This window comes from Triturus cristatus, chromosome 1_1, assembly GCF_964204655.1.
Source record: "Triturus cristatus chromosome 1_1, aTriCri1.1, whole genome shotgun sequence".
Taxonomy (NCBI): Eukaryota; Metazoa; Chordata; class Amphibia; order Caudata; family Salamandridae; genus Triturus; species Triturus cristatus.
Window position 1 is genome coordinate 444,081,245 of NC_140579.1, and position 24,116 is coordinate 444,105,360.

The 24,116-nt window shown below is 48.5% G+C and overlaps 1 protein-coding gene and 2 long non-coding RNA genes across 4 annotated transcripts in view; all 3 read right to left on the minus strand.

The window, feature by feature from the left end:
* LOC146870411 (uncharacterized) overlaps window positions 1-24,116 on the minus strand; it is a 1,711,658-nt gene that overhangs the window by 1,163,848 nt on the left and 523,694 nt on the right. The gene's annotated exons all lie outside the window — the stretch shown is intronic.
* Window positions 11,524-12,561, minus strand: LOC146870412 (uncharacterized). The gene is made up of 3 exons (XR_014959383.1): window positions 12,426-12,561; window positions 12,243-12,342; window positions 11,524-11,779 (listed from the first exon to the last, which is right to left on the minus strand). It is a non-coding gene; the product is annotated as an uncharacterized LOC146870412 (long non-coding RNA).
* LOC146870413 (uncharacterized) lies at window positions 18,254-20,669 on the minus strand. The gene is made up of 3 exons (XR_014959384.1): window positions 19,156-20,669; window positions 18,973-19,072; window positions 18,254-18,509 (listed from the first exon to the last, which is right to left on the minus strand). It is a non-coding gene; the product is annotated as an uncharacterized LOC146870413 (long non-coding RNA).

Consider the following 24,116-nt stretch of genomic DNA (forward strand, 5'->3'; position numbering starts at 1 on the left):
TCCTATCTATCACTGTCTACCAAGGTACTCTTCAGGGAGAAATACAATAGACAATAATATCTGTCATTGATTACCACACTCAAACCCGACAGTTAGACCAACTTGTAAGGTGTTTCAATGTGAAGCATCAAAGTCTACTGTCCATCGGTATATGGGAAAAATTGTGGGTTTTTTGGAGGGCGTTGACGCGTTTCGAAGGACTATTCAGATTATGCCTTCTTTTACAAGACCAAACATTATTTTTCAACTCCCGTATTGAAAAATCTATAAACATAAACATATACATATATTTAAAAGAACATTTAAACAAGGGTTATATTTCATCAACGATGTTTCTATGTTTTATGCATCACGATTCTAATATGCCATCTCTTGTTACCCAACACTAGAATAGTCAATAATGCTAATCCAAACAATTATTCATATCTATTTGCCTGATGTAGTAGACCAATTTATTCGATACTTTAGGTACTTTAATGTCATATTAAAATAAAAAAAGGGAAAAAAAACTTTTTTTAGTATGTGCCAATACACGACCTCATTCACTCTGGTGTCATTCCGATATTCTTTTTCTGTTATTCACACCCTGAACAATGCACATTCATATGATCAAACCTCACAATCTCACTCAAGTGCACCCAAATACTTCAACTATTGTGATAAAGTTCAAGGTCCAAAAATTATTTTTAATCTAAGAGCAGAGAGGATATATCGTCCTTCCCCTTACCTCTTCCCATATTTATGATGTGGGGAACCAACTATTTGTTTCTGATTGTTGGCTGCTTTAATTCTTTTGGAAAAGTGATCTCAGGTTGCTGTGATAAATCCTATGGAGACCAGATATCATTAGTCTACCCATAATGATTAAATCTCTAATTACGTTGTTATGTTTCATTAATATGATATCTACCTGGTTCTTTTATTTTGAATTCCTATTCGTTCTCTGTCGGTTATCCTCGTTTCTCCCTTGTTTCCTTTCGTTTAATAAAACAGAGGGGCGGGAAGCCGTTTTCCGTTCTCCTCTGTATTTCTTGCGGAACTTAGCTACTTATTTATTTCACTCCGTGTGCCCAGTCTCATTGTTTTGGGGCCTTGAGTCGATAAAAACAAAACACAATGGAACACTACTATTAGCTCACTTCAACTGTTTTTCTCAACCGTGGCAAAAATCTCTGGGTAAAACAATTAATAATCTGCCTTTCATTTTTTCTAATGTCCAACTAGTGTGTGAATAAACTCTTATTTTCCTTTTGATTGCCTTGTTTTACAATATCTTAGTCCTTATCACTGTTTTCAATTTCTTATTGTTTCACCCCACTCGCATGGTGACAAAGAGTATACCTATCCCCATGAAGAGTGTACCTGTCCCCATGAAGAGTATTCCTGTCCCCACACAGAGGATACCTGTCCTTACAAAGAGGATACCTGTGACCGGAGGATAAATGTCTCCCCACAGAGGATAACTGTCCCCACAAAGAATATACCTGTCCCCACAAAGAGGATATCATTCCCCACTCAGAGGATACCTGTCCCTGGAGGTTACCTGTCCCCCACAGAAAATACCTGTCCCCACAAAGAGGATACCTGTTCCCACACAGAGGATATCTGTCCCTGGGGGATATCTGTCCCCCCACAGAGGATACCTGTCCCCACAAAGAGTACACCTATTCACATACAGAGGATACCTGTCTCCTGAGGACACCTGTCCCCCCACAGAAAATACATGTCCCCACAAAGAGGATACCTGTCCCCCCACAGAGGATACCTGTCCCCAGAGGATACCTGTCCCCACAAAGAGGATACATATTGACATACAGACAAGACCTGTCCCCCCACAGAGGATACCTGTCCACATACAGAGGAACCTGTCCCCACAAAGAGGATACCTGTACCCACAAAGAAGATACCTGTCCCCCACAGAGGATAACTGTCCCCACAAAGAGGATACCTGTCCCCACAAAGAGGAAATCTGTCCTCAAATAGAGGATATCTGTTCCCCACAGAGGTTACCTGTCCCTACAAAGAAGATACCTGTCCCCACACAGAGGATACCTGTCCCAGGATAATAAATGTCCCCCACAGAGGATACCTGTCTCCACAAAGAGTATACCTGTCCCCACGAAGAGTATACCTGTCCCTACACAGAGGATACCTATCCCCACACAGAGGATAACTGTCCCCACACAGAGGATACCTGTTCCCGGAGGATACCTGTCCCCCACAAAGGATACCTGTCCCCACAAAGAGGATACCTGTTCCCACACAGAGGATACCTGCCCCTGGGGGTTACCTGTCCCCCCACAGAGGATACCTGTCCCCAAAAAGAGTATACCTGTCCACATACAGAGGATACCTGTCCCCGGAGGATACCAGTTCCCTCACAGAGGATACCTGTCCACATACAGAGGATACCTGTCCCCGGAGGATACCTGTCCCCCCCACAGAGGATGCCGGTCCCCACACAGAGGATACCTGTCCACATACAGAGGATACCTATCCCCACAAAGAGGATACCTGTCCCCCACAGAGGATACCTGTCCCCACAAAGAGGATACCTGTCCCCACACAGAGGACACCTGTCCCCGGAGGATACATTTCCCACCCATAGAGGTTACCTGTCCCCACAAAGAGGATACCTGTCCTTATACAGAGGATATGTGTCCACAGATGATACCTGTCCCTCCACAGATGATACCTGTCCCAACACAGAGGATACCTGTCCCCACAAAGAGGATACCTGTTGACATACAGACAATACCTGTCCCCCCACAGAGGATACCAGTCCACATACAGAGGATACCTGTCCCAAGAGGATACCTGTCCCCCACAGAGGATACCTGTCCCCACAAAGAAGATACCTGTCCACATACAGAGGATACCTATCCCCACTAAGAGGATACCTGTCCCCCACAGAGGATACCTGTCCCTACAAAGAGGATACCTGTCTCCACACAGAGGATACCCCGCCCTGGATAATAAATGTCCCCCATAGAGGATACCTGTCCCCACAAAGAGTATACCTGTCCCCACAAAGAGTATACATGTCCCCACACAGAGGATACCTATCCCCACAGTATCTATCCCCACACAGAGGATACCTGTCCCCACACAGAGGATACCTGTCCCCACACAGAGGATACCTGTCCCCGGAGGATACCTGTCCCCCACAGAAGATACCTGTCCCCACAAAGAGGATACCTGTTCCCACAAAGAGGATACCTGTCCCTGGGGGTTACCTGTCCCCCCACAGAGGATACCTGTCCCCACAAAGTATATACCTGTCCTCCACAGAGGATACCTGTCCCCACAAAGAGGATACCTGTCCACATATAGAGGATACCTATCCCCACAAAGAGGACACCTGTCACCCACAGAGGATACCTGTCCCCACACAGAGAATACCTGTCTCCAGATGATACCTGTTCCCCACAGAGGCTACCTGCCCCACAAAGAGGATACCTGTCCCCACACAGAGGATACCTGTCCCCGGAGGATAAATGTCCGCCCACAGAGGATACCTGCCCCCACAAAGGATACCTATCCCCATGAAGAGTATACCTTTCCCCACACAGAGGATACCTGTACTTACAAAGAGGATACCTGTCCCCGGAGGATAAATGTCTCCCCACAGAGGATACCTGCCCCTCAAAGAGGATACCTGCCCCTCAAAGAGGATACCTGTCCCCACACAGAGGATACCTGTCCCCGGAGGATAAATGTCCCCCCACAGCAGATACCTGCCCCCACAAAGAGTATACCTATCCCCATGAAGAGTATACCTGTCCCCACACAGAGGATACCTGTCCCCACAAAGAGGATACCTGTCCCCACACAGAGGATACCTGTCCCCGGAGGATACATTTCCCACCCATAGAGGATACCTGTCCCCACAAAGAGGATACCTGTCCTCATACAGAGGATATGTGTCCCCAGATGATACCTGTCCCTCCACAGATGATACCTGTCCCCACACAGAGGATACCTGTCCCTGGAGGATATCTGTCCCCCCACAGAGGATACCTGTCCCCACAAAGAGGATACCTGTTGACATACAGATGATACCTGTCCCCCCACAGAGGATACCAGTCCACATACAGAGGATACCTGTCCCAAGAGGATACCTGTCCCCCACAGAGGATACCTGTCCCCACAAAGAAGATACCTGTCCACATACAGAGGATACCTATCCCCACTAAGAGGATACCTGTCCCCCACAGAGGATACCTGTCCCTACAAAGAGGATACCTGTCCCCACACAGAGGATACCCTGCCCTGGATAATAAATGTCCCCCATATAGGATACCTGTCCCCACAAAGAGTATACCTGTCCCCACAAAGAGTATACATGTCACCACACAGAGGATACCTGTCCCCACACAGAGGATACCTGTCCCCACAAAGAAGATACCTGTCCCCACACAGAGGATACCTGTCCTCGGAGGATACCTGTCCCCCACAGATGTTTCCTGTCCCCACAAAGAGGATACCTGTTCCCACACAGAGGATACCTGTCCCTGGGGGTTACCTGTCCCCCCACAGAGGATACCTGTCCCCACAAAGTATATACCTGTCCTCCAAAGAGGATACCTGTCCCCACAAAGAGGATACCTGTCCACATATAGAGGATACCTATCCCCACAAAGAGGATACCTGTCACCCACAGAGGATACCTGTCCCCACACAGAAAATACCTGTCTCCAGATGATACCCGTCCCCCACAGAGGATACCTGCCCCACAAAGAGGATACCTGTCCCAGGGGGTTACCTGTCCCCCCACAGAGGATACCTGTCCCCACAAAGTGTATACCTGTCCCCCACAGAGGATACCTGTCCCCACAAAGAGGATACCTGTCACCCACAGAGGATACCTGTCCCCACACAGAGGATACCTGTCTCCAGATGATACCTGTCCCCCACAGAGGGTACCTGCCCCACAAAGAGGATACCTGTCCCCACACAGAGGATACCTATCCCCGGAGGATAAATGTCCCCCCACAGAGGATACCTGTCCCCACAAAGAGTATACCTATCCCCATGAAGAGTATACCTGTCCCCACACAGAGGATACCTGTCCTTACAAAGAGGATACCTGTCCCCGGAGGATAAATGTCTCCCCACAGAGGATAACTGTCCCCACAAAGAATATACTTGTCCCCACAAAGAGTATATCTGTCCCCACACAGAGGATACCTATCCCCACACAAAGGATACCTATCCCTACACAGAGGATACCTGTCCCCACACAGAGGATACCTGTCCCCACACAGAAGATATCTGTCCCCTTAAAGAGGATACCTGTCCCTGGATACCTGTCCCCCACAGAGGATACCTGTCCCCAGAAAGAGGATACCTGTTCCCACACAGAGGATACCTGTCCCCTGAGGACACCTGTCCCCCCAGAGAAAATACATGTTCCCACAAAGAGGATACCTGTCTCCCCACAGAGGATACCTGTCCCCGGAGGATACCTGTCCCCACAAAGAGGATACCTGTTGACATACAGACGATAACTGTGCCCCCACAGAGGATACCTGTCCACATACAGAGGAACGTGTCCCCGCAAAGAGGATACCTGTCCCCACAAAGAAGATACCTGTCCCCCACAGAGGATAACTGTCCCCACAAAGAGGATACCTGTCCCCACAAAGAGGATACCTGTCCCCACAAAGAGGATACCTGTCCACACACAGAGGATACCTGTCCCCACAAAGAGTATACCTGTCCCCACGAAGAGTATTCCTGTCCCCACACAGAGGATACCTGTCCTTACAAATAGGATACCTGTCCCCACACAGAGAATACCTGTCCCCGGAGGATAAATGTCCCCCCACAGAGGATAACAGTCCCCACAAAGAATATACCTGTCCCCACGAAGAGTATATCTGTCACCACACAGAGGATACCTATCCCCACGCAGCGGATACCTATCCCCACACCGAGGATACCTGTCCCCCCACAGAGGATGCCTGTCCCCACAAAGAAGATATCTGTCCCCAAAAATAGGATATCTGTCCCCACTCAGAGGAAACCTGTCCCTGGATACCTGTCCCCCACAGAGGATACCTGTCCCCACAAATAGGATACCTGTCCACATACAGAGGATACCTCTCCCCCCACAGAAAAATCCTGTCCCCACAAAGAGGATACCTGTTCCCACACAGAGAATACCTGTCCCTGGGGGTTACCTGTCCCCCCACAGAGGATACCTGTCCCCACAAAGAGTACACCTGTCCACATACAGAGGATACCTGTCCCAGGAGGACACCTGTCCCCCCACAGAAAATACATGTCCCCACAAAGAGGATACCTGTCCCCGGAGGATACCTGTCGACACAAAGAGGATACCTGTTGACATACAGATGATACCTGTCCCCCCACAGAGGATACCTGTCCACATACAGAGGATACCTGTCCCAGGAGGATACCTGTTACCCCACAGAGGATACCTGTCCCCAGAAAGAAGATACCTGTCCACATACAGAGGATACTTGTCCCTGGATAATAAATGTCCCCCCACAGACGATACCTGTTCCCACAAAGAGTATACCTCTCCCCACGAAGAGTATACCTGTCCCCACACAGAGGATACCTATCCCCACACAGAGGATACCTATCCCCACACAGAGGATACCTGTCCCCACACAGAGGATACCTGTCCCCACAAAGAAGATACCTGTCTCCACACAGAGGATACCTGTCCCCAGAGGATACCTGTACCCCACAGAGGATACCTGTCCCCACAAAGAGGATACCTGTTCCCACACAGAGGATACCTGTCCCAGGGGGTTACCTGTCCCCCCAAAGAGGATACCTGTCCCCACAAAGTGTATACCTATCCCCCACAGAGGATACCTGTCCCCACAAAGAGGATACCTGTCACCCACAGAGGATACCTGTCCCCACACAGAGGATACCTGTCTCCAGATGATACCTGTCCTCCACAGAGGATACCTGCCCCACAAAGAGGATACCTGTCCCCACACAGAGGATACCTGTCCCCGGAGGATAAATGTCCCCCCACAGAGGATACCTGTCCCCACAAAGAGTATACCTATCCCCATGAAGAGTATACCTGTCCCCACACAGAGGATACCTGTCCTTACAAAGAGGATACCTGTCCCCGGAGGATAAATGTCTCCCCACAGAGGATAACTGTCCCCACAAAGAATATACTTGTACCCACGAAGAGTATATCTGTCCCCACACAGAGGATACCTATCCCCACACAGAGGATACCTATCCCCCCACAGAGGATACCTGTCCCCAGAGGAAACCTGTCCCCACAAAGAGGATACCTGTTGACATACAGACGATACTTGTCCCCCCACAGAGGATACCTGTCCACATACAGAGGATACCTGTCCCAGGAGGATGCCTGTTACCCCACAGAGGATACCTGTCCCCACAAAGAAGATACCTGTCCACATACAGAGGATACCTATCCCCACACAAAGGATACCTATCCCCACACAGAGGATACCTGTCCCCACACAGAGGATACCTGTCCCCACAAAGAAGATATCTGTCCCCACAAAGAGGATATCTGTCCCCACTCAGAGGATACCCGTCCCCGGATACCTGTCCCCCACAGAGGATACCTGTCCCCACAAGAGGATACCTGTCCCCACAAGAGGATACCTGTCCCCACAAAGAGGATACCTGTCCTCACATAGAGGATATCTGTCCCCCACAGAGAATACCTGTCCCTACAAAGAGGATACCTGTCCCCACACAGAGTATACCTGTCCCTGGATAATAAATGTCCCCCCACAGAGGATACCTGTGCCCACAAAGAGTATACCTATCCCCACGAAGAGTATTCCTGTCCCCACACAGAGGATACCTATCCCCACACAGAGGATACCTGTCCCCACAAAGAGTATACCTGTCCCCACGAAGAGTATACCTGTCCCCACACAGAGGATACCTGTCCTTACAAATAGGATACCTGTCCCCACACAGAGGATACCTGTCCCCGGAGGATAAATGTCCCCCCACAGAGGATAACTGTCCCCACAAATATACCTGTCCCCATGAAGAATATATATGTCCCCACACAGAGGATACCTGTCCCCACACAGAGGATGCCTGTCCCCACAAAGAAGATATCTGTCCCCAAAAATAGGATATCTGTCCCCACTTAGAGGAAACCTGTCCCCGGATACCTGTCCCCCACAGAGGATACCTGTCCCCACAAAGAGGATACCTGTCCACATACAGAGGATACCTCTCCCCCCACAGAAAATACCTGTCCCCACAAAGAGGATACCTGTTCCCACACAGAGGATACCTGTCCCTGGGGGTTACCTGTCCCCCCACAGAGGATACCTGTCCCCACAAAGAGTACACCTGTCCACATACAGAGGATACCTGTCCCAGGAGGACACCTGTCCCCCCACAGAAAATACATGTCCCCACAAAGAGGATGCCTGTCCCCGGAGGATACCTGTCCCCACAAAGAGGATACCTGTTGACATACAGACGATACTTGTCCCCCCACAGAGGATACCTGTCCACATACAGAGGATACCTGTCCCAGGAGGATGCCTGTTACCCCACAGAGGATACCTGTCCCCACAAAGAAGATACCTGTCCACATACAGAGGATACCTATCCCCACAAAGAGGATACCTGTCCCCCACAGAGGATACCTATCCCTACATAGAGGATACCTGTCCCCACACAGAGGATACTTGTCCCTGGATAATAAATGTCCCCCCACAGAGGATACCTGTTCCCACAAAGAGTATACCTCTCCCCACGAAGAGTATACCTGTCCCCACACAGAGGATACCTATCCCCACACAGAGGATACCTATCCCCACACAGAGGATACCTGTCCCCACACAGAGGATACCTGTCCCCACAAAGAAGATACCTGTCTCCACACAGAGGATACCTGTCCCCGGAGGATACCTGTACCCCACAGAGGATACCTGTCCCCACAAAGAGGATACCTGTTCCCACACAGAGGATACCTGTCCCAGGGGGTTACCTGTCCCCCCACAGAGGATACCTGTCCCCACAAAGAGTATACCTATCCCCATGAAGAGTATACCTGTCCCCACACAGAGGATACCTGTCCTTACAAAGAGGATACCTGTCCCCAGAGGATAAATGTCTCCCCACAGAGGATAACTGTCCCCACAAAGAATATACTTGTCCCCAGGAAGAGTATATCTGTCCCCACACAGAGGATACCTATCCCCACACAAAGGATACCTATCCCCACACAGAGGATACCTGTCCCCACACAGAGGATACCTGTCCCCACAAAGAAGATATCTGTCCCCACAAAGAGGATATCTGTCCCCACAAAGAGGATATCTGTCCCCACAAAGAGGATATCTGTCCCCACTCAGAGGATACCTGTCCCCGGATACCTGTCCCCCACAGAGGATACCTGTCCCCACAAAGAGGATACCTGTCCCCACAAAGAGGATACCTGTCCCCACAAAGAGGATACCTGTCCTCACATAGAGGATATCTGTCCCCCACAGAGAATACCTGTCCCTACAAAGAGGATACCTGTCCCCACACAGAGGATACCTGTCCCTGGATAATAAATGTCCCCCCATAGAGGATACCTGTCCCCACAAAGAGTATACCTGTCCCCACGAAGAGTATACCTGTCCCCACACAGAGGATACCTATCCCCACACAGAGGATACCTATCCCCACACAGAGGATACCTGTCCCCACGAAGAGTATACCTGTCCCCACGAAGAGTATACCTGTCCCCACGAAGAGTATACCTGTCCCCACACAGAGTATACCTGTCCTTACAAATAGGATACCTGTCCCCACACAGAGGATACCTGTCCCCGGAGGATAAATGTCCCCCCACAGAGGATAACTGTCCCCACAAAGAATATACCTGTCCCCACGAAGAGTATATCTATCCCCACAAAGAGGATACCTGTCCCCACACAGAGGATGCCTGTCCCCACAAAGAAGATATCTGTCCCCCAAAATAGGATATCTGTCCCCACTTAGAGGAAACCTGTCCCTGGATACCTGTCCCCCACAGAAGATACCTGTCCCCACAAAGAGGATACCTGTCCACATACAGAGGATATCTGTTCCCAAAAATAGGATATCTGTCCCCACTTAGAGGAAACCTGTCCCTGGATACCTGTCCCCCACAGAGGATACCTGTTCCCACAAAGAGGATACCTGTCCACATACAGAGGATACCTGTCCCCCCACAGAAAATACCTGACCCCACAAAGAGGATACCTGTTCCCACACAGAGGATACCTGTCCCTGGGGGTTACCTATCCGCCCACAGAGGATACCTGTCCCCACAAAGAGTACACCTGTCCACACACAGAGGATACCTGTCCTTACAAATAGGATACCTGTCCCCACACAGAGGATACCTGTCCCCGGAGGATAAATGTCCCCCCACAGAGGATAACTGTCCCCACAAAGAATATACCTGTCCCCACAAAGAGTATATCTGTCCCCCCACAGAGGATAACTGTCCCCACAAAGAACATACCTGTCCCCACAAAGAGTATATCTGTCCCCACAAAGAGGATACCTGTCCCCACACAGAGGATGCCTGTCCCCACAAAGAAGATATCTGTCCCCCAAAATAGGATATCTGTCCCTACTTAGAAGAAACCTGTCCCTGGATACCTGTCCCCCACAGAGGATACCTGTCCCCACAAAGAGGATACCTGTCCACATACAGAGGATATATGTCCCCAAAAATAGGATATCTGTCCCCACTTAGAGGAAACCTGTCCCTGGATACCTGTCCCCCACAGAGGATACCTGTTCCCACAAAGAGGATACCTGTCCACATACAGAGGATACCTGTCCCCCCACAGAAAATACCTGACCCCACAAAGAGGATACCTGTTCCCACACAGAGGATACCTGTCCCTGGGGGTTACCTGTCCCCCCACAGAGGATACCTGTCCCCACAAAGAGTACACCTGTCCACATACAGAAGATACCTGTCCCCGGAGGACACCTGTCCCCCACAGAAAATACATGTCCCCCCAAAGAGGATACCTGTCCCCGGAGGATACCTGTCCCCACAAAGAGGATACCTGTTGACATACAGACGATACCTGTCCCCCCACAGAGGATACCTGTCCCCGGAGGATAAATGTCCCCCAACAGAGGATACCTGTCCCATCAAAGAGTATGTATAAATAAAGAGAGGGACCCTTGGCAACCCAAAGGACTAGAGTTGAATCACAAAACTAAATCCGAAGATGTCCTCTGGGGGAAAAAAAGGGAATCCCGTGCTATTTCAGCTATCATTTAGCATACATTCACCACTTGCTACTCGGTTACTCATACGCGTTTCTGTATTGGCACACAAATTCTTCAGGTATTGAAAACAATAAATTTCACTTCAATTTATTATATAAATCTTTACACATAGTATTTTATCAGACATCAATAATTAAAAATTAAAAGACCTTTGTTGCTACATTCGGTCCCAATAAAAACATATATGTAAAAGTGCCAAATTAAAAAACACAATATGACATAATCCTATCTATCACTGTCTACCAAGGTACTCTTCAGGGAGAAATACAATAGACAATAATATCTGTCATTGATTACCACACTCAAACCCGACAGTTAGACCAACTTGTAAGGTGTTTCAATGTGAAGCATCAAAGTCTACTGTCCATCGGTATATAGGAAAAATTGTGGGTTTTTTGGAGGGCGTCGACGCGTTTCGAAGGACTATTCAGATTATGCCTTCTTTTACAAGACCAAACATTATTTTTCAACTCCCGTATTGAAAAATCTATAAACATAAACATATACATATATTTAAAAGAACATTTAAACAAGGGTTATATTTCATCAACGATGTTTCTATGTTTTATGCATCACGATTCTAATATGCCATCTCTTGTTATCCAACACTAGAATGGTCAATAATGCTAATCCAAACAATTATTCATATCTATTTGCCTGATGTAGTAGACCAATTTATTCGATACTTTAGGTACTTTAATGTCATATTAAAATAAAAAAAGGGAAAAAAAACTTTTTTTAGTATGTGCCAATACACGACCTCATTCACTCTGGTGTCATTCCGATATTCTTTTTCTGTTATTCACACCCTGAACAATGCACATTCATATGATCAAACCTCACAATCTCACTCAAGCGCACCCAAATACTTCAACTATTGTGATAAAGTTCAAGGTTCAAAAATTATTTTTAATCTAAGAGCAGAGAGGATATATCGTCCTTCCCCTTACCTCTTCCCGTATTTATGATGTGGGGAACCAACTATTTGTTTCTGATTGTTGGCCACTTTAATTCTTTTGGAAAAGTGATCTCAGGTTGCTGTGATAAATCCTATGGAGACCAGATATCATTAGTCTACCCATAATGATTAAATCTCTAATTACGTTGTTATGTTTCATTAATATGATATCTACCTGGTTCTTTTATTTTGAATTCCTATTCGTTCTCTGTCGGTTATCCTCGTTTCTCCCTTGTTTCCTTTCGTTTAATAAAACAGAGGGGCGGGAAGCCGTTTTCCGTTCTCCTCTGTATTTCTTGCGGAACTTAGCTACTTATTTATTTCGCTCCGTGTTCCCAGTCTCATTGTTTTGGGGCCTTGAGTCGATAAAAACAAAACACAATGGAACACTACTATTAGCTCACTTCAACTGTTTTTCTCAACCGTGGCAAAAATCTCTGGGTAAAACAATTAATAATCTGCCTTTCATTTTTTCTAATGTCCAACTAGTGTGTGAATAAACTCTTATTTTCCTTTTGATTGCCTTGTTTTACAATATCTTAGTCCTTATCACTGTTTTCAATTTCTTATTGTTTCACCCCACTCGCATGGTGACAAAGAGTATACCTATCCCCATGAAGAGTATACCTGTCCGCATGAAGAGTATTCCTGTCCCCACACAGAGGATACCTGTCCTTACAAAGAGGATACCTGTCCCCGGAGGATAAATGTCTCCCCACAGAGGATAACTGTCCCCACAAAGAATATACCTGTCCCCACAAAGAGGATATCATTCCCCACTCAGAGGATACCTGTCCCAGGAGGACACCTGTCCCCCCACAGAAAATACATGTCCCCACAAAGAGGATACCTGTCCCCGGAGGATACCTGTCGACACAAAGAGGATACCTGTTGACATACAGATGATACCTGTCCCCCCACAGAGGATACCTGTCCACATACAGAGGATACCTGTCCCAGGAGGATACCTGTTACCCCACAGAGGATACCTGTCCCCAGAAAGAAGATACCTGTCCACATACAGAGGATACTTGTCCCTGGATAATAAATGTCCCCCCACAGACGATACCTGTTCCCACAAAGAGTATACCTCTCCCCACGAAGAGTATACCTGTCCCCACACAGAGGATACCTATCCCCACACAGAGGATACCTATCCCCACACAGAGGATACCTGTCCCCACACAGAGGATACCTGTCCCCACAAAGAAGATACCTGTCTCCACACAGAGGATACCTGTCCCCAGAGGATACCTGTACCCCACAGAGGATACCTGTCCCCACAAAGAGGATACCTGTTCCCACACAGAGGATACCTGTCCCAGGGGGTTACCTGTCCCCCCAAAGAGGATACCTGTCCCCACAAAGTGTATACCTATCCCCCACAGAGGATACCTGTCCCCACAAAGAGGATACCTGTCACCCACAGAGGATACCTGTCCCCACACAGAGGATACCTGTCTCCAGATGATACCTGTCCTCCACAGAGGATACCTGCCCCACAAAGAGGATACCTGTCCCCACACAGAGGATACCTGTCCCCGGAGGATAAATGTCCCCCCACAGAGGATACCTGTCCCCACAAAGAGTATACCTATCCCCATGAAGAGTATACCTGTCCCCACACAGAGGATACCTGTCCTTACAAAGAGGATACCTGTCCCCGGAGGATAAATGTCTCCCCACAGAGGATAACTGTCCCCACAAAGAATATACTTGTACCCACGAAGAGTATATCTGTCCCCACACAGAGGATACCTATCCCCACACAGAGGATACCTATCCCCCCACAGAGGATACCTGTCCCCAGAGGAAACCTGTCCCCACAAAGAGGATACCTGTTGACATACAGACGATACTTGTCCCCCCACAGAGGATACCTGTCCACATACAGAGGATACCTGTCCCAGGAGGATGCCTGTTACCCCACAGAGGATACCTGTCCCCACAAAGAAGATACCTGTCCACATACAGAGGATACCTATCCCCACACAAAGGATACCTATCCCCACACAGAGGATACCTGTCCCCACACAGAGGATACCTGTCCCCACAAAGAAGATATCTGTCCCCACAAAGAGGATATCTGTCCCCACTCAGAGGATACCCGTCCCCGGATACCTGTCCCCCACAGAGGATACCTGTCCCCACAAGAGGATACCTGTCCCCACAAGAGGATACCTGTCCCCACAAAGAGGATACCTGTCCTCACATAGAGGATATCTGTCCCCCACAGAGAATACCTGTCCCTACAAAGAGGATACCTGTCCCCACACAGAGTATACCTGTCCCTGGATAATAAATGTCCCCCCACAGAGGATACCTGTGCCCACAAAGAGTATACCTATCCCCACGAAGAGTATTCCTGTCCCCACACAGAGGATACCTATCCCCACACAGAGGATACCTGTCCCCACAAAGAGTATACCTGTCCCCACGAAGAGTATACCTGTCCCCACACAGAGGATACCTGTCCTTACAAATAGGATACCTGTCCCCACACAGAGGATACCTGTCCCCGGAGGATAAATGTCCCCCCACAGAGGATAACTGTCCCCACAAATATACCTGTCCCCATGAAGAATATATATGTCCCCACACAGAGGATACCTGTCCCCACACAGAGGATGCCTGTCCCCACAAAGAAGATATCTGTCCCCAAAAATAGGATATCTGTCCCCACTTAGAGGAAACCTGTCCCCGGATACCTGTCCCCCACAGAGGATACCTGTCCCCACAAAGAGGATACCTGTCCACATACAGAGGATACCTCTCCCCCCACAGAAAATACCTGTCCCCACAAAGAGGATACCTGTTCCCACACAGAGGATACCTGTCCCTGGGGGTTACCTGTCCCCCCACAGAGGATACCTGTCCCCACAAAGAGTACACCTGTCCACATACAGAGGATACCTGTCCCAGGAGGACACCTGTCCCCCCACAGAAAATACATGTCCCCACAAAGAGGATGCCTGTCCCCGGAGGATACCTGTCCCCACAAAGAGGATACCTGTTGACATACAGACGATACTTGTCCCCCCACAGAGGATACCTGTCCACATACAGAGGATACCTGTCCCAGGAGGATGCCTGTTACCCCACAGAGGATACCTGTCCCCACAAAGAAGATACCTGTCCACATACAGAGGATACCTATCCCCACAAAGAGGATACCTGTCCCCCACAGAGGATACCTATCCCTACATAGAGGATACCTGTCCCCACACAGAGGATACTTGTCCCTGGATAATAAATGTCCCCCCACAGAGGATACCTGTTCCCACAAAGAGTATACCTCTCCCCACGAAGAGTATACCTGTCCCCACACAGAGGATACCTATCCCCACACAGAGGATACCTATCCCCACACAGAGGATACCTGTCCCCACACAGAGGATACCTGTCCCCACAAAGAAGATACCTGTCTCCACACAGAGGATACCTGTCCCCGGAGGATACCTGTACCCCACAGAGGATACCTGTCCCCACAAAGAGGATACCTGTTCCCACACAGAGGATACCTGTCCCAGGGGGTTACCCGTCCCCCCACAGAGGATACCTGTCCCCACAAAGAGTATACCTATCCCCATGAAGAGTATACCTGTCCCCACACAGAGGATACCTGTCCTTACAAAGAGGATACCTGTCCCCAGAGGATAAATGTCTCCCCACAGAGGATAACTGTCCCCACAAAGAATATACTTGTCCCCAGGAAGAGTATATCTGTCCCCACACAGAGGATACCTATCCCCACACAAAGGATACCTATCCCCACACAGAGGATACCTGTCCCCACACAGAGGATACCTGTCCCCACAAAGAAGATATCTGTCCCCACAAAGAGGATATCTGTCCCCACAAAGAGGATATCTGTCCCCACAAAGAGGATATCTGTCCCCACTCAGAGGATACCTGTCCCCGGATACCTGTCCCCCACAGAGGATACCTGTCCCCACAAAGAGGATACCTGTCCCCACAAAGAGGATACCTGTCCCCACAAAGAGGATACCTGTCCTCACATAGAGGATATCTGTCCCCCACAGAGAATACCTGTCCCTACAAAGAGGATACCTGTCCCCACACAGAGGATACCTGTCCCTGGATAATAAATGTCCCCCCATAGAGGATACCTGTCCCCACAAAGAGTATACCTGTCCCCACGAAGAGTATACCTGTCCCCACACAGAGGATACCTATCCCCACACAGAGGATACCTATCCCCACACAGAGGATACCTGTCCCCACGAAGAGTATACCTGTCCCCACGAAGAGTATACCTGTCCCCACGAAGAGTATACCTGTCCCCACACAGAGTATACCTGTCCTTACAAATAGGATACCTGTCCCCACACAGAGGATACCTGTCCCCGGAGGATAAATGTCCCCCCACAGAGGATAACTGTCCCCACAAAGAATATACCTGTCCCCACGAAGAGTATATCTATCCCCACAAAGAGGATACCTGTCCCCACACAGAGGATGCCTGTCCCCACAAAGAAGATATCTGTCCCCCAAAATAGGATATCTGTCCCCACTTAGAGGAAACCTGTCCCTGGATACCTGTCCCCCACAGAAGATACCTGTCCCCACAAAGAGGATACCTGTCCACATACAGAGGATATCTGTTCCCAAAAATAGGATATCTGTCCCCACTTAGAGGAAACCTGTCCCTGGATACCTGTCCCCCACAGAGGATACCTGTTCCCACAAAGAGGATACCTGTCCACATACAGAGGATACCTGTCCCCCCACAGAAAATACCTGACCCCACAAAGAGGATACCTGTTCCCACACAGAGGATACCTGTCCCTGGGGGTTACCTATCCGCCCACAGAGGATACCTGTCCCCACAAAGAGTACACCTGTCCACACACAGAGGATACCTGTCCTTACAAATAGGATACCTGTCCCCACACAGAGGATACCTGTCCCCGGAGGATAAATGTCCCCCCACAGAGGATAACTGTCCCCACAAAGAACATACCTGTCCCCACAAAGAGTATATCTGTCCCCACAAAGAGGATACCTGTCCCCACACAGAGGATGCCTGTCCCCACAAAGAAGATATCTGTCCCCCAAAATAGGATATCTGTCCCTACTTAGAAGAAACCTGTCCCTGGATACCTGTCCCCCACAGAGGATACCTGTCCCCACAAAGAGGATACCTGTCCACATACAGAGGATATATGTCCCCAAAAATAGGATATCTGTCCCCACTTAGAGGAAACCTGTCCCTGGATACCTGTCCCCCACAGAGGATACCTGTTCCCACAAAGAGGATACCTGTCCACATACAGAGGATACCTGTCCCCCCACAGAAAATACCTGACCCCACAAAGAGGATACCTGTTCCCACACAGAGGATACCTGTCCCTGGGGGTTACCTGTCCCCCCACAGAGGATACCTGTCCCCACAAAGAGTACACCTGTCCACATACAGAAGATACCTGTCCCCGGAGGACACCTGTCCCCCACAGAAAATACATGTCCCCCCAAAGAGGATACCTGTCCCCGGAGGATACCTGTCCCCACAAAGAGGATACCTGTTGACATACAGACGATACCTGTCCCCCCACAGAGGATACCTGTCCCCGGAGGATAAATGTCCCCCAACAGAGGATACCTGTCCCATCAAAGAGTATGTATAAATAAAGAGAGGGACCCTTGGCAACCCAAAGGACTAGAGTTGAATCACAAAACTAAATCCGAAGATGTCCTCTGGGGGAAAAAAAGGGAATCCCGTGCTATTTCAGCTATCATTTAGCATACATTCACCACTTGCTACTCGGTTACTCATACGCGTTTCTGTATTGGCACACAAATTCTTCAGGTATTGAAAACAATAAATTTCACTTCAATTTATTATATAAATCTTTACACATAGTATTTTATCAGACATCAATAATTAAAAATTAAAAGACCTTTGTTGCTACATTCGGTCCCAATAAAAACATATATGTAAAAGTGCCAAATTAAAAAACACAATATGACATAATCCTATCTATCACTGTCTACCAAGGTACTCTTCAGGGAGAAATACAATAGACAATAATATCTGTCATTGATTACCACACTCAAACCCGACAGTTAGACCAACTTGTAAGGTGTTTCAATGTGAAGCATCAAAGTCTACTGTCCATCGGTATATAGGAAAAATTGTGGGTTTTTTGGAGGGCGTCGACGCGTTTCGAAGGACTATTCAGATTATGCCTTCTTTTACAAGACCAAACATTATTTTTCAACTCCCGTATTGAAAAATCTATAAACATAAACATATACATATATTTAAAAGAACATTTAAACAAGGGTTATATTTCATCAACGATGTTTCTATGTTTTATGCATCACGATTCTAATATGCCATCTCTTGTTATCCAACACTAGAATGGTCAATAATGCTAATCCAAACAATTATTCATATCTATTTGCCTGATGTAGTAGACCAATTTATTCGATACTTTAGGTACTTTAATGTCATATTAAAATAAAAAAAGGGAAAAAAAACTTTTTTTAGTATGTGCCAATACACGACCTCATTCACTCTGGTGTCATTCCGATATTCTTTTTCTGTTATTCACACCCTGAACAATGCACATTCATATGATCAAACCTCACAATCTCACTCAAGTGCACCCAAATACTTCAACTATTGTGATAAAGTTCAAGGTTCAAAAATTATTTTTAATCTAAGAGCAGAGAGGATATATCGTCCTTCCCCTTACCTCTTCCCGTATTTATGATGTGGGGAACCAACTATTTGTTTCTGATTGTTGGCCACTTTAATTCTTTTGGAAAAGTGATCTCAGGTTGCTGTGATAAATCCTATGGAGACCAGATATCATTAGTCTACCCATAATGATTAAATCTCTAATTACGTTGTTATGTTTCATTAATATGATATCTACCTGGTTCTTTTATTTTGAATTCCTATTCGTTCTCTGTCGGTTATCCTCGTTTCTCCCTTGTTTCCTTTCGTTTAATAAAACAGAGGGGCGGGAAGCCGTTTTCCGTTCTCCTCTGTATTTCTTGCGGAACTTAGCTACTTATTTATTTCGCTCCGTGTTCCCAGTCTCATTGTTTTGGGGCCTTGAGTCGATAAAAACAAAACACAATGGAACACTACTATTAGCTCACTTCAACTGTTTTTCTCAACCGTGGCAAAAATCTCTGGGTAAAACAATTAATAATCTGCCTTTCATTTTTTCTAATGTCCAACTAGTGTGTGAATAAACTCTTATTTTCCTTTTGATTGCCTTGTTTTACAATATCTTAGTCCTTATCACTGTTTTCAATTTCTTATTGTTTCACCCCACTCGCATGGTGACAAAGAGTATACCTATCCCCATGAAGAGTATACCTGTCCGCATGAAGAGTATTCCTGTCCCCACACAGAGGATACCTGTCCTTACAAAGAGGATACCTGTCCCCGGAGGATAAATGTCTCCCCACAGAGGATAACTGTCCCCACAAAGAATATACCTGTCCCCACAAAGAGGATATCATTCCCCACTCAGAGGATACCTGTCCCTGGAGGTTACCTGTCCCCCACAGAAAATACCTGTCCCCACAAAGAGGATACCTGTTCCCACACAGAGGATACCTGTCACCCACAGAGGATACCTGTCCCCACACAGAGGATACCTGTCTCCAGATGATACCTGTCCTCCACAGAGGATACCTGCCCCACAAAGAGGATACCTGTCCCCACACAGAGGATACCTGTCCCCGGAGGATAAATGTCCCCCCACAGAGGATACCTGTCCCCACAAAGAGTATACCTATCCCCATGAAGAGTATACCTGTCCCCACACAGAGGATACCTGTCCTTACAAAGAGGATACCTGTCCCCGGAGGATAAATGTCTCCCCACAGAGGATAACTGTCCCCACAAAGAATATACTTGTACCCACGAAGAGTATATCTGTCCCCACACAGAGGATACCTATCCCCACACAGAGGATACCTATCCCCCCACAGAGGATACCTGTCCCCAGAGGAAACCTGTCCCCACAAAGAGGATACCTGTTGACATACAGACGATACTTGTCCCCCCACAGAGGATACCTGTCCACATACAGAGGATACCTGTCCCAGGAGGATGCCTGTTACCCCACAGAGGATACCTGTCACCACAAAGAAGATACCTGTCCACATACAGAGGATACCTATCCCCACACAAAGGATACCTATCCCCACACAGAGGATACCTGTCCCCACACAGAGGATACCTGTCCCCACAAAGAAGATATCTGTCCCCACAAAGAGGATATCTGTCCCCACTCAGAGGATACCCGTCCCCGGATACCTGTCCCCCACAGAGGATACCTGTCCCCACAAGAGGATACCTGTCCCCACAAGAGGATACCTGTCCCCACAAAGAGGATACCTGTCCTCACATAGTGGATATCTGTCCCCCACAGAGAATACCTGTCCCTACAAAGAGGATACCTGTCCCCACACAGAGTATACCTGTCCCTGGATAATAAATGTCCCCCCACAGAGGATACCTGTGCCCACAAAGAGTATACCTATCCCCACGAAGAGTATTCCTGTCCCCACACAGAGGATACCTATCCCCACACAGAGGATACCTGTCCCCACAAAGAGTATACCTGTCCCCACGAAGAGTATACCTGTCCCCACACAGAGGATACCTGTCCTTACAAATAGGATACCTGTCCCCACACAGAGGATACCTGTCCCCGGAGGATAAATGTCCCCCCACAGAGGATAACTGTCCCCACAAATATACCTGTCCCCATGAAGAGTATATATGTCCCCACACAGAGGATACCTGTCCCCACACAGAGGATGCCTGTCCCCACAAAGAAGATATCTGTCCCCAAAAATAGGATATCTGTCCCCACTTAGAGGAAACCTGTCCCCGGATACCTGTCCCCCACAGAGGATACCTGTCCCCACAAAGAGGATACCTGTCCACATACAGAGGATACCTCTCCCCCCACAGAAAATACCTGTCCCCACAAAGAGGATACCTGTTCCCACACAGAGGATACCTGTCCCTGGGGGTTACCTGTCCCCCCACAGAGGATACCTGTCCCCACAAAGAGTACACCTGTCCACATACAGAGGATACCTGTCCCAGGAGGACACCTGTCCCCCCACAGAAAATACATGTCCCCACAAAGAGGATGCCTGTCCCCGGAGGATACCTGTTCCCACAAAGAGGATACCTGTTGACATACAGACGATACTTGTCCCCCCACAGAGGATACCTGTCCACATACAGAGGATACCTGTCCCAGGAGGATGCCTGTTACCCCACAGAGGATACCTGTCCCCACAAAGAAGATACCTGTCCACATACAGAGGATACCTATCCCCACAAAGAGGATACCTGTCCCCCACAGAGGATACCTATCCCTACATAGAGGATACCTGTCCCCACACAGAGGATACTTGTCCCTGGATAATAAATGTCCCCCCACAGAGGATACCTGTTCCCACAAAGAGTATACCTCTCCCCACGAAGAGTATACCTGTCCCCACACAGAGGATACCTATCCCCACACAGAGGATACCTATCCCCACACAGAGGATACCTGTCCCCACACAGAGGATACCTGTCCCCACAAAGAAGATACCTGTCTCCACACAGAGGATACCTGTCCCCGGAGGATACCTGTACCCCACAGAGGATACCTGTCCCCACAAAGAGGATACCTGTTCCCACACAGAGGATACCTGTCCCAGGGGGTTACCTGTCCCCCCACAGAGGATACCTGTCACCACAAAGTGTATATCTGTCCCCCACAGAGGATACCTGTCCCCACAAAGAGGATACCTGTCACCCACAGAGGATACCTGTCCCAACACAGAGGATACCTGTCTCCAGATGATACCTGTCCCCCACAGAGGATACCTGCCCCACAAAGAGGATACCTGTCCCCACAAAGAGGATACCTGTCCCCACAAGGAGGATACCTGTCCCTGGAGGATAAATGTCCCCCCACAGAGGATACCTGTCCCCACAAAGAGTATACCTATCCCCATGAAGAGTATACCTGTCCCCACACAGAGGATACCTGTCCTTACAAAGAGGATACCTGTCCCCAGAGGATAAATGTCTCCCCACAGAGGATAACTGTCCCCACAAAGAATATACTTGTCCCCAGGAAGAGTATATCTGTCCCCACACAGAGGATACCTATCCCCACACAAAGGATACCTATCCCCACACAGAGGATACCTGTCCCCACACAGAGGATACCTGTCCCCACAAAGAAGATATCTGTCCCCACAAAGAGGATATCTGTCCCCACAAAGAGGATATCTGTCCCCACAAAGAGGATATCTGTCCCCACTCAGAGGATACCTGTCCCCGGATACCTGTCCCCCACAGAGGATACCTGTCCCCACAAAGAGGATACCTGTCCCCACAAAGAGGATACCTGTCCCCACAAAGAGGATACCTGTCCTCACATAGAGGATATCTGTCCCCCACAGAGAATACCTGTCCCTACAAAGAGGATACCTGTCCCCACACAGAGGATACCTGTCCCTGGATAATAAATGTCCCCCCATAGAGGATGCCTGTCCCCACAAAGAGTATACCTGTCCCCACGAAGAGTATACCTGTCCCCACACAGAGGATACCTATCCCCACACAGAGGATACCTATCCCCACACAGAGGATACCTGTCCCCACGAAGAGTATACCTGTCCCCACGAAGAGTATACCTGTCCCCACGAAGAGTATACCTGTCCCCACACAGAGTATACCTGTCCTTACAAATAGGATACCTGTCCCCACACAGAGGATACCTGTCCCCGGAGGATAAATGTCCCCCCACAGAGGATAACTGTCCCCACAAAGAATATACCTGTCCCCACGAAGAGTATATCTATCCCCACAAAGAGGATACCTGTCCCCACACAGAGGATGCCTGTCCCCACAAAGAAGATATCTGTCCCCCAAAATAGGATATCTGTCCCCACTTAGAGGAAACCTGTCCCTGGATACCTGTCCCCCACAGAAGATACCTGTCCCCACAAAGAGGATACCTGTCCACATACAGAGGATATCTGTTCCCAAAAATAGGATATCTGTCCCCACTTAGAGGAAACCTGTCCCTGGATACCTGTCCCCCACAGAGGATACCTGTTCCCACAAAGAGGATACCTGTCCACATACAGAGGATACCTGTCCCCCCACAGAAAATACCTGACCCCACAAAGAGGATACCTGTTCCCACACAGAGGATACCTGTCCCTGGGGGTTACCTATCCGCCCACAGAGGATACCTGTCCCCACAAAGAGTACACCTGTCCACACACAGAGGATACCTGTCCTTACAAATAGGATACCTGTCCCCACACAGAGGATACCTGTCCCCGGAGGATAAATGTCCCCCCACAGAGGATAACTGTCCCCACAAAGAACATACCTGTCCCCACAAAGAGTATATCTGTCCCCACAAAGAGGATACCTGTCCCCACACAGAGGATGCCTGTCCCCACAAAGAAGATATCTGTCCCCCAAAATAGGATATCTGTCCCCACTTAGAGGAAACCTGTCCCTGGATACCTGTCCCCCACAGAGGATACCTGTCCCCACAAAGAGGATACCTGTCCACATACAGAGGATATATGTCCCCAAAAATAGGATATCTGTCCCCACTTAGAGGAAACCTGTCCCTGGATACCTGTCCCCCACAGAGGATACCTGTTCCCACAAAGAGGATACCTGTCCACATACAGAGGATACCTGTCCCCCCACAGAAAATACCTGACCCCACAAAGAGGATACCTGTTCCCACACAGAGGATACCTGTCCCTGGGGGTTACCTGTCCCCCCACAGAGGATACCTGTCCCCACAAAGAGTACACCTGTCCACATACAGAA